The sequence below is a fragment of the Centroberyx gerrardi genome, chromosome 2 (assembly GCF_048128805.1).
Source record: "Centroberyx gerrardi isolate f3 chromosome 2, fCenGer3.hap1.cur.20231027, whole genome shotgun sequence".
NCBI lineage: Eukaryota > Metazoa > Chordata > Actinopteri > Beryciformes > Berycidae > Centroberyx > Centroberyx gerrardi.
In genome coordinates this window covers 21,580,505-21,593,608 of record NC_135998.1, presented here as the reverse complement: position 1 = coordinate 21,593,608, position 13,104 = coordinate 21,580,505, and the positions used below count along the sequence as shown (strand labels likewise).

General features: G+C 37.8%; 1 protein-coding gene across 1 annotated transcript in view; it reads left to right on the top strand.

Annotated features, from left to right (window-relative positions):
- gng10 (guanine nucleotide binding protein (G protein), gamma 10) overlaps positions 1-13,104 on the top strand; it is a 115,320-nt gene that overhangs the window by 84,813 nt on the left and 17,403 nt on the right. The gene's annotated exons all lie outside the window — the stretch shown is intronic.

The window sequence follows — 13,104 nt, the reverse complement described above, 5'->3', positions numbered from 1 at the left end:
TTGCTCCTGCAAGACTCTGACTTCACTAATAGTGTAAGTAGTCTAGCTGCAGATGATAAGAGTCATTGTAGTAACTGGGATTTTTTTTTAATTCAAAGTAAGACACCTTGCTCTTTCTGCAAAAAAAAAAAAAAAAAAAAAAGAGACAATCCTTCTAAATAATTGCAATTCTCCATCACAACCCCATCACAACAGAGGGTGAATCTGAGATAAGGAAACTTCAAACTGAGTTAGACCACATGTATATGGACTTAGCTAGAGGAGTATTTATAAGATTTAGAGCAAACTGGACTGAAGAGGGGGAGGCAAATTCAGTTTGCAGCTCTCTCACAGCTCTGAGAATTAACAAAATGTATAAAGGTACCACAGTAATTTCAGACAGTATGTTTATTTGATGAAAACCTGTATACAGTAAATCTAATTTGAACAAAAATGATATAGGAAGCTACCGCACACTCACTATAACAGGTGCTGGAAGCGACAGGCTGACATTTGCATTTGCTACTAAAATGAAAATTTATCATGGTTGATTCCACACAGGTGTAATCACTGTTTGTATTGAATTGCCTCCCCCTAAGGGAAGATAGCCTTTATCTGTTCTGTGCAGTCTGTGTGGAAATATGCTCTGAGGAAGTGTCTCTGAACGCTTAGCCTTTCCTCACAATTAATGTGAAACTTGCAATGGGGACAGTGTGCCGAAGCTTTTTTCTTTGAACAAAAATGATTTTATTTAGCTTATTCAAGACCATACCAACAAAATACCAGAAGATTTTTAAGAAGAAGTTTTTTAAGTGATGTGATGCCGATCTATCATTGGAGGAAATTACTGAGCCATTGCATAGTATAAAGAAGGGCAAATCCCTGGGCCCTCTATTGAATTTTACTTACACTTTTGGGATTGTCTGGAAACCCCACTATTCTAATGTTTAAAGAACATTAGAAGAACAAAGAAGCATTAAAAATGAAGAAATGACAACTACCATGGAGTTGCATTATTTCCTTGGTAACTAAACCAGACAAGGACCCTTTGGTAATTGACAATTGGAGGCCAATTGCTTTTCTCAACTATGATTATAAATTAATACCTGCAGCATATGTGAACAGGCTGAAGTCTGGTTTAGACATTATTAATAAGTCACAAAATGAGTTTATGCGGGGTCGCCACATATGCAACAATATAAGATTGGCCTTAGATCTTATAGATTATGCAGATTCTATCCACTCAGATGTCTTCATTTTATTCTTAGATTTTAGCAAAGCAAATTTGACACCCTGTAACATAGGCTCTAAATATGAACGCTCCAGCTTTTGGTTTTGGGAGTACTTCAACAGCTCGGTTATGTTAGCCAACTTTACTTCCAAATAGTTTCCTCTCCAGTGTGGGATTCGACAAGGTTGCTTCATCTCCCCTTTTTTGTTCATTTTAGTATCAGAAATATCTACTTATATGATTACACTAAAGGCATATCGATATTTGGCAAAGAAATTAAAATATCCCAACTTGCAGATGACACAGCTTATTCTTGAAGGACAAGGATCAAATTGCCTCTGCACTAGACATTGTTCAAACATCTGGTTTAAAACTTAATTTAAACAAATGTGAAATACTTAGACTATGTAATTCTAATGAGTGTGCAATTCATGATATTCCAGGTGAAGAATCTTAGATCTCTAAACCGTATTTGTTGAAACTTGAATTTTCAGCCAAGATTAATGTAGACTAAAAACATATTTAACAACTTCAGAGAGACCTTTCAATTTTAGGAAGTGTCGAAAGCAGAAGGGTTATCCTGTCTAGTACCCTGCCTTGTCCCCTGAGGTCTCTCCTAATAGCATGCAAAAAAAACACTTTTTATGGAAACAAGACTGACTTATGGAAGACTTATGGAAGACTTTTTATGGAAAAATAAAAAGCACAAGCTTAAAAAATCAGAGGGATGTCTTGAAGTTATTGACTTTTCAGATATAAATTATACTATATGTATATATATTATACAAGATGACCTGGTTAAAAAAGTACTTGTTAAACCCCGACTCCATGATTCTTTATTCCATGCCACATTTTCACTAAACTAGGGAGACTCTCAATCCTTTTAGAATGCAGTTATTCCATCCAAATTACCTGTTACCTGCAATGTCATGTTGGTGTCATATGGAACCTGTCAGGTGGAATTTCTTTTATTTTTAATGCATGGCCACGGCTGAGTGGGGGGGGGGGGGGGTTGGGGGGGGGGGGCGGGGGGAGAGAGAGAGAGAGAGAGAGAGACTAATAGCTCAGGCTCTCCATGTCTCCTCATTCCCTCTCCCTCACAGATATGTAAGTATTGGCTGGCTGGGTGTCAGCTACATATCTAAATTGAGCAAGGTGCTCTGCCCAGTCACAAGAGGAAGCAAGAGTCATTAAATAATTTATTCAGTAATTAATTTATTCTTGATTACTTATTTTATCCTGTTAGAGCTCCACTCCCAAATGCCTTGGCAGAAGCGGCATAGACTAAAGTGAGGAGTCTTTTCAATAATTGCACTTGTTCAGAAGACTGACAAACTAATTGCTAAGAAGCTCTTGTCCAAGGTTAAGCTAAGCTGGTCCAGAGTTTTTGCAACAAAAAATGAGTGAGGATGCAGCTAAAAATACTTCCCTGTCAACCACCCTGCAAACAGGTTTAAGTGCTCAGTCTTTAGAGGCTGGAGGGGTTGGCAGCTTCAGCTGATGGGATAAACCAGGAGAGGAAGAATGACAGGAGGTGCAAGAGGCTGCAGAGCATTGCTGCCCTCTACTGGGCACATCTGTATAACACATAATGGTTGTGCAGTACAAGTCTGAACAACCTTTGTGTGTGTGTGTGTGTGTGTGTGTGTGTGTGTGTGTGTGTGTGCGTGCGTGTGCATGAACACATGCATGTGCATTCCCATATAATCACCATAATACCTAAAATGGGTGTAGAGGCCAACTTCAAAGCTCACTGTGAAATGAATCTGTAATGTGAAATTCAGCAGATTTTGATGATTTTTACAGTGAATTTTGATGAAACCTTCCTTCAAATTAAGAGAAGAGTGGTCTGTCTTCATCTCTCAACAGGCTCTGTACCTGGAGAATAAGAAATAACTGAACCCACGCAATGCATATCTTGGCAATATTATCATCAAAGTGTCTCACATAAGTGTATTTTGTTTCATTTTTGTTGCATCATCATTAAGACCTATGTATGATCCCTCAATGGAGAGCCAATGGACTCTTTTTCGTCATTCTTTTTTCAAAGTGTACAAGGCACAAATAAGCTTATCAAATAAATGGTTATAAACTGCCAATTTGTTTGTGACAGGAAATAAGCAATGGCACATGAGAACACAGGTTGTGTAGCTGTTCTTTTAAAGTTTTTTTCCATGAGTTGTTATTGCTGTGAAATCTTGATTTCCACGAGTGTTAAAAAAGCCAAGCAGGAAATTGACCTGATTGATGGTCTCTGCCCTATAGTGACATCACAGCTGCCTGGCATTCCAGAGGTCAACAGGGACCCAGCTATTGCCTCACCACATGCTCAAACACTTTATAAATAATATTTTGGTGTCTCTTTTTATCTTGATGGAATGTCAAGACTCTAAACAATGTACAAGGTCTTAAGTTCACTTAGGATTCCAGCTAGACTTTTTTTGGCACTTAGTCTGTATAGGTGTCAAAATTGTAATTGTTGCAACAGACAGTCTTATGTTTTATTTTAACAGTTGGTGAAAGAGATCTGTAAGTGTGAGCCTGGCAGAGGACAACAGCTGCTTCACTCAGTGGCAGGATCTGATTCATTGTTATAACACACAAATGCAATTGCTGCTGCACCTGTCAACATGGACTTTGGACAGGGGGAAAGGAAATTGATCCCACACACACCATAAATCAGATGTTGGCCTGCAGTTTTTGTGGCTGTGTTACTTAATGAATTGTTCAAATTGGTCAGAGGGATGTCACCCTTAAAAAAACATGTTTCTTTTGATGGAATCACATACCAAATAGTACAGTCAACTTCTGTAATGTATGATGAAATGCCCACATGCATAAACACTCTTAAAAAGAACGTGGCATTTTAACACATCTGTGTGTCTTCTTTGGGACAACACACACTTATGTTACCTTTTGACGCAAGATATGTTAATAAGTTATATGTTAATATGTTCAAATTAGTAATTGACATTAACATGTTGTATTGAAAAGTAACACAATTGTGTGTTGTCCCAAAGAAGACACACAGATGTGTTAAAAATGACAAATCCTTTTTAACATGAACAACATCAGAAATTTAGTTACAATTTTAGATGTAATTGTAAGACTTGGATACTTAAAGGATCAGAGTGTAATATTTCTGTTTTCCTGTAGCATAATATGACTGGTAAGTATCAGCAGAGGTTGCTGAATGGCAGTGAGTGAAACAAAGTGAACAGCTACAGCACACGCCCTGCGGAGAGTTCTGAGTTAAAAAAACACAGGAGCGGGCCGAGGCTGTGTTGTTGTTGTTGTTGTTGTTGTTTGAAGGCCCTCCTACCACAGTGTTGTACACTCACAAATGTAAAGAGTCGTCCACTTGAAAATTAAAATTCTGCCATTTCTCCCAAACAATTAAAGTGAGTGGGGTCTAGTTGTATAGAGCAGTGGTTCTCAACGTGGGGTCCGGGGACCACCAGGGGTGTGAGGGGGTTCCAGGGGGTCCCCAGCAAATTGATGAATTGTTAAACTTCACCAGTATTTCATTTACAATAAGTTAACACAATTAGAGAATGTAGAAGAATGATTATTTTGATCATAGTTTCACTGTTATCGCTCTACCTACAGATAGTCATGGAATTCTGGACAAAATCATATCTAACAATAAAAATACTCTCAGATTTGGGTCCAAGAGACAAAATCTCATCAAAAGGGGGTCTGTGGCCCTAATGTGGACTAACTTAGGGTCCTTGATATGAAAAAGGTTGAGAATCACTGGTATAGAGTTCTCTAAACAGCTTGTGCAGCATAATCCAAGTGTTTTATAGCCAAATGATTGCAATGTCAAAAAGGTGTATATTTACCTCATTTCTTCCTATATTTCTTCACATTACCTTGTTTTTGCAAGCGTGAATGCACTCTGCTCGCTCGCTGAGTTAGTGCACACTGCCTCCTCCTCCTCTGATAGTCACCAGACACACCTCCGCAGGCATCTCAGACATGCACAGTTCAACAGTTACTTCATGAAAATCCTACAGTCGGCAGATGTAGAGGCTTGGCAGCAGCTGCCAAGCATCTAAATCCACTACTGACAGACTGCAGCAATCATCATTTACCCTGCTGATGCCAACTCTGAGTCATTTCCTTATGGAAGCTATTTCCTTATTCAAAGGTTATTTCGAAGGTTATCACTCGTTGCCAAGAGCCAGGCAATACGGAAAAAAATGTCCTCCTTTAATTTAAGCTGTATATCCTTATAGAAATAATTGGCAATAAAAGAAATGTAGCAGAGGAATCAGTAATAGTGGTGTCCTTGTTGAAGGGTTAATGATAAGCCTGTTATCTACCGTTTTTGTGTGTTTTGTCGTTCTCAAAGAAAGTACCTCCTCTGGCCTTGTTGGGGAGTTCAGGATGCGCTCCAAAAGGAGACATATTCCCAGCACAAGATGTATGTTGACTTACACAAATTTGGCCATATACTTGTAACAAGAACTAGTCAGAACAATCTATGCAAATTTCAACAAAGGCATTCATTTTGTATTCATTTTATATCCTCAGAGACCTATCAACCTACCCATCGTGTCTATTCAGATGTGTTGAGACACTTGTAGACAGAGACACACTGTATGGGACTGTAATTTAAATGTGTGTAGAATAGTGTTTCTAAAAACTATATTATAATTTATAGTGTATATATATACTATAAATATTTTTTCCCTTTATTGCAGATGTTTGTCAGACGCTTGCTGCTTTGCTCCTGCTTTTCTTTGAATTTCTGCTCTATTTCCCCTTTTTTTTCCTCACATCGGCTGCTAATTTCTGGCTTAATGACAACTACTGAGATGGATCATCTGATCTACTGACAGCTAAAGTTGCCACAGGTAGCGATCTACTACTTTTAAACTTTCTAAAAACATATCTTTTCAGCTTAGCTTTTAAATAGCCTTCATTTTAACTGTTTCTGTTCAGGATCCCAACAGAGCTGACACGGGCAAGTACAAATTTTCATTGGTCTTGTCCGGGTAATACTCACCTGCACAAGTGAACACTATATGTGGGGGGGACAGAGCTTTACCCTGTATGATCTCATCCATCTGTGGATGGTGAGGTTTTTGACCAAGAGGAGAATCTATGATTCTCGTCTGCCTTAGGCAGTGAGACCTGACGTAAATATCAGATCAAGAGTAGAATCAGGAAGGACAGGGGATAAGAAAATTAAAGAAAAACATATGGGCTCACTCACAATGTGCATCTAAAAGTGGGAGTATTTGTTGTGTTCTTTTATCTTTCTATTTCACTTGATTTGAACTGCACTAGTTTACTTTTTAAGTCTTTTATCTTTTGTATCTCTTGTCAGTACTTTTGCACTTTATAATTGTAAATCTTTTACCTTTACTGTATTTTTATTACTCTGTAAAGCACTTTGAATTGCCTCAGTGTATGAAATGTGCTATATAAATAAAGTTGCCTTGCCTTGCCTTGTTGCTAGACTGGCAACATGCACATCCTGGATATTGTTGTTTTAGGAAATGGATAACCGACTTTGTTACATTTCATTTCTCTGGTATCATGTTGGAAGGTTAAAGGAATAGTTCACCCAAAAATGAAAATTCTGTCATCATCTACTCACCCTCATGACAGTTGAAACACAGGTGAAGTTTGTCCATATAACACACAGGGAGGTTGCCAGCACAACTCCATAGCAGCCTTCTCCAAAACAACTGAAGTCAGTGGGGACCAGTTCTACAGAGTTCCAAAAAGACCTACAGTATATTTACACCATAATTTAGTGCAAATCTTAACTACAGCTGATTGATTTGCAACAAATAATGGTGTATAGGTCTTTCTATTCACAGTGTGATTGTTTGGCTGTTTTTATTTTGGAACTCTTATATGGACTAACAAATTTCACCTGTGTTTCATTTGGCATGACGGTGAGTAGATGATGACAGAATTTTCATTTTTGGGTGAACTATTCCTTTAACAGAGGTCAGAAGTCTGGGAAATACTCAAAGAGTGTCACTGCATAACATCAAGCCTGAACATCAAGAAAACAGAGCTGTATGTACGCAAATGTCCAGTCCCTGAATCACCCCTAGTACTGTGTGAGTACATTCAGTTTTTTAATGTTCATATTTTAACATTATATATTTAAGATATATTTTATTTAATATTTATTATATCAAAGTAGTCAAACAGCATCATAGCCAAGTCACGGCACAATGTGCAGTCGCCAAAAATGTGATGTCAACCATTATTTTTTTTGTTGTTGTCATTATTATTGTTATGTTGAGAGATGCCAACCCTGATACATTCAAGTCATTGTTTTGTGCAGGGAGTAATAGGGTCTGTATGGATACAAACATGTGCCAAAACATGTTAAGTGGAAACACAGACTGCTTGTAACAATGGTTTCACCTGATTGGGTCTTCTGATATCTTCTCTGCCAACTAAAGGGAAAGGTCAATTGGAGGAAAGATTGTTTGAATAATAAATTAGTGTACAAGTGATAATAAATAATCTTATTCACCAATTGAAAAAGAATAGGAATACTAATAAGCATAAATATTGGGTTTTTTTCTCCAACTGCATATAATACAACTGAAGCACCATCAAAGCGTTACATGATAGGTAGGGTCAGTGTCAACAGCTGTCTCCCTTGTTTATAATGGGTGTGGTGTACTGCAGCCCTGACCCCTTTCCACCCCCCGACCCCACCACTGGTATGTTTCCTGAGCAGCCTATCCTGTGTCCTCATACTGAGTGGAAAACACTAGGAAGTGAGATTAATGTTAATTCCTGGCCAGGGACACGAGACACATCCTGTGCAGAGAGGGATAGGGTCTTCCAGTGTAATAAAGGAGATTTGGTTATGATTTGTGTATTACAATAACAAATATCAACGGGACCCCAAGGCATGAGGCACAAATGCATGTGTTCTGGCAGGACCTTGATTTATATCCTGAGGAATCAATCAATGTTGCTGGTGACGAACTACTCATGTATACTGGCCAGCTGTTTTTTTGTTTATGCCAATCTGCTAAAAGGATGTTAGATACAATACAGCAGAAAATAGGCTTCAGTGAACCTCAAGTTTAACGTAAACATTAATCTGGCTGCAAGAAGTTTGCGTAACAGACGAAAACAAGCTTGACCAAAACTTTGGGCGGTTACTCCACTGATATAACCTCACGCAATCTTCCTTTTTGTATCCCATCTTCCATAGGAAATGTTTAGTCTTAGTTCCCACAGTGGTCTGGGCTGATTGTAAGGGATGCTGGACGGACATGGTTTTAAACTGACACCAAAAGGGGGGATGTGAGAATCCTAAGTCCTTTTTGAAGGCCAATAAAAACAATGATTTAAAGTGTTTTGACTCTCATTCTACAGATGCTCTCCCACAGTCAAAACACGGGAAGAGCCGGTGAGGATGTCAGTGTGGCAAATACCTTCAACAGAAAAATATAGATATAGAATAGAATAGAATAGAATAGAATACTTACAGTAAAACCTTAAATATCCATCAGACCTGAGATACACACCATAAACCATGTCCTTTGCATTCATTAATCACTTTCAGAGCAGTACATGGTTTGAAACCAGATTATATTGCAGATGTTTTAACACTCGGTGACCAAAAGTGCAGCCATAGGTCCACACAGACAAAACTTTACTGTTCCTAAGTCTAGACTTTAGTCTCTAGACTAAAAACCAAAGGCAATCCGACTTTTTGCAATTAGGGCCTTTAGACTCTGGAATAGCCTGCCTGAAGAGATTAGACTAGCAGACTCTGTTGACTGCTTTAAGTCCCTTTAAAATAATAATAATAATAGTAATAAACTTGCATTCGATAGTCATTGATATAAATTTGTATAACTTATTTGTTTTATACGTTTTTATTTTGTAATTGATATACTACTTTGCCCTGTAAATTTTTGACTGTCATAGACTTTTATTAAAAGTTTCATGTAGTCTATAAATCAAATTTGTTAATAGATGCCATTATTACTATTTGAAATGTATCAACTGTCTTGTCAAGTCAAGTCTATTTCTATATCCCTTCATCACAAAGCTTGTCTCAAAGGACTTTACAGAGAATGAGCCTCCCTAGATCTAACTGATCAACAATCAATCTCAAGACAAAATGATGCAATACAGTGTGCAACAAGATACAACACAAGGAAACAAAACAAAGCAAAGACACAAAAGTAGCCTTTGTGTGATTTGTTTGTTTCCTCTATTGCACTTTATAACTTTGTTATGAAATGTGCTTTTCAAATAAAGTAGTAGCAGTAGTATTTTGATGACAGTGATCGGTTGTAAGGGTGCAATAATACATAAAGTGCATAGAGAGATTTGATTGTTTTATCTTTCACAAAGCATGACAATACTGCAAGGGACAATATAATTTTTTTTTTGTTCTTGTTGTTGTTGTTGTTTTGGGGTTTTTTTCTTTTCGTTTTTTTTTCAGAACTTTTCAGAACTTTCAGAACATTAATACAAATGTTTTACACCACCTGTCAGAAAACTGTGATGCATGTCCAGTTCCACTAGATGGCTGTGCCATAGATGCTTATCTGCCATTCTTCCTTGGTAATCTTTCTGAACAGATTTTCCCCTTGGGTGGTAAACAAATAAAAAAGATACGAGGACATGACCCCAGGTATATAAACTGGAGCAGGTCATGTATGTATTGTCTGCTCTGCTGAACACTCAGCTGTATAATTAGGTAACATGAACAGACGTACAGAAGCCACAGCAGCATCTGAGCTGGTCAACACAAGCTCATGAAAATTTCAAATTTGAGGAAATAACTATAAATAGCTGCAAATGTTGTGCCCCAGTAAACAAACCTAAACTATGTCTCACTGAAAATCAAGGTGCAAGCATTTAAATAAATATCCAATTCAATTAATAACAGTCAACAGTACCAATAATAAAGATGTATTGTTAATAACAAAAATAATAATCAGCAGGCAATACTGTGTACTCAACAGGGAATAACATGGGAAACATACAGTATTTCAGTGAGAGAGAATTCATTCTTTGCACATGATCAGTGACATGACACTCACAGCCGTCCCTGATGCATAATAATAAAATATTTATTTCCTAACAATATGTTCTCTTTATACAGGAGTGCTGTAACTAGTATCAAGTGATGTCAGTGTGTAAAGCCAATGTAATAAGCATCCTATTGTTGCTAAATCTTCCTCATGAATTAACTATTTGTACCTTGGCATTGTGGCCTGATGCTGAACTGTCATGTGGCTCCTAGTTATGCTCAAAACCTCTGGTGATTATAAGTGAGAGTTACATGTGTGTATCTAAGGTTTATATGTAAACAGAAAATGTGTGCAGTATGTCAAATTGGTGTTTCTATTTTCACTGTCATCTGACCAACCTTGGCCTCCTCTCTTACTTTAGTTTAGACAGCATTAATATAGGAACTGGCTGTTAGGAACCCAGTCTAAGCTGCCTCTTGGTCCGTCTGCACTGTTACACTCACTGTCTCTCTGCTGTCCGTATGAGTGTGTATGGCTGTGAGTGTGTGGGTCATGCTTAGTACGGCTGTGTGTGTGTGTGTGTGTGTGTGTGTGTGTGTGTGTGTGTGTGTTTCCTGTCTTTCAGGCGCTTGTCACACACAGTGATTTTACCTGGAAGTGCTCTCTTGTCTCATTGTCCATGTTATTGTCTATTTTATTGTTTTGTCCCGGCACCTAAACATGCCTAAACAGCCGTCCCAGTGGGGGATCCCTCTTTGAATTGCCCCGCACAAGGTTTCTTCCTGTGTTTTTTCCTAGTAAGGTTTTCTTGGAGTTTCTCCCCGTCTTCACTGAGGGTCTAAAGTTGGTGGTGATGGATAGGCTAGCCTCAGCTAGGCAGGTTAGGTCTTTTATGTCTTTTCAACATGTTATTTTGTGTCTTTGCTTTGTTTTGTTTCCATGAAACATACAGTTTGCATACAGTTTGCATCATTTTATTTTGTGATTGATTGTTGATCATCTCTGTAAAGACACTCAAAATTTGATTTATAGACTACATTAAACGTTTAACAAAAGTTTATGACAAAGGCCAAGTCATATATCAATTATATATCTATCTATCGCTCTCTCTCTCTCTCTATATATATATATATATATATATATATATATATATATATATATATATATATATACATATATACATATAGTACAAAACAATTAACTTATACAAATTTATATTAATGATATTAAATTCTACACTAAATTTGTTTGAACAATCATCTGTCACATGTTGAGTTGACCTTCCTTATAGGCACGCTAGAGTTGATAGTTAACTAACAGACCGGACCAAAAACCTCTCTGCATTAGTTTGGCAGGAACAATAAGACTACTAATTGGATGGCTGTTACTTCTATAGTGAAAATTCCCTTCTTGCTTTTGGGTGGTGGAATGACCTTTGCAGATTTCCAGACTTGAGGGCATAGGGTACTCCTTCTCTTAAACTCAAATTAAAGAGATGACAAACAGGTGGCACAATGTGCCTCGCCACAAGTCTGAGTAGCTACTTGCAGGTTTTTTAAAGATTCTCTACAGTGCAAACATACTGACTGAAAATCTAATTTACAGTGCTTGTTTTTCATAATAAAATCCATGATTGTTGTGTTTGATAGTTATCCATTTGAGTCACCCGTTACCTTCCTGAAGTGGCAGGTAAAGAAATAAGTGAAGAAAAGGTAAAAAGGGTTTTTTTAATTACACATTTATAAAGTTATACTTTCTGCTGATCTTTTTTTTTTTTTGTGTAATTTTCCATTAAAGTGAACATACTTTCTTACCAAAGGTATTTTACATGTTTCTGCACTTGTTAGTCAAAGGAAGTGAGCCTCTGCACACTTTACAACAACATAACACTTAAGTTCAACAAAGGCCCATGTAAATAAATAACTATAGTGGCCAATAACTGCCGATGCTCAGTTTTCTGTGGTTATAGGCTATATATGTGTATATTATCCCACTCAACTTGTTTGCTCACGTGATAGCAAATCAAAGGAGCTACAGCCCATTGTAACTGAATACACTATAGTGATTTCATTTTCCTGTCATGCATAACACTATAAGCTTGATGTTTATATATAGCTGTTACTAGGTCTTTTGGGCTGCTGTATACAATACAAACTGTAGTAGGAAGCGGGAGACAATGGATATTGAATATTTCCTTTATTTTTAAAATTAGAGCAATAGATGAAAAAGGCTCTTAATCTCATTCTTAAAGAGCCTTGTTCTTTGACCTTATATTTTGTCTCTCAATGGGTTACATCTGCACCTGGTTGTGTTTGCCTAGGCCATTTCTTTCCATTCTCAAAACTAATGTCACTAAGACAAAACACTCATAGACCCACATAAGGCATAAGGTCGTAGCCTAAAGGTTAGAGAAACAGGCTTGTGACCATCGAGGGCGGGGAAAGTGAATAAGTAACGCTCTCCAAGGCGCCTCAGCTGCTGCTTTGAAGCTGCCCAGTGGCCAACTGCAAGAGAAAGCATCGGCAGCTCCCAGGTGTGTGGCCGTATGGATGTGAAACAGGGAGGGCTGTCCTTAAAAAGAGCATGTGTGCTCAGCAAATATTTTCCCCAGATTAATTCAGGCCACATAAAACATATTGCCTCTGTGTACCCGTAGCCTATACGGTAACAGCAATCACACTACTTTTTCCAATTCAAGTTAAAGGCTATAAAATTTTAGGCCTATAGTTAAAATCTGCCTAAATATCGGCCATACATGTGAACAAAGCACTCAGTTGTCCACATCTCATTTCACAAGGTAAAGTCTACTAACTGTGAGGAACTGAACTGACGCAACTGCTTCTTCGTCTTGAAAACGCCCTGCTTGCTGAACTGAGGGAGAGTGGAGAAGTTTGAGAGCGCAACAGA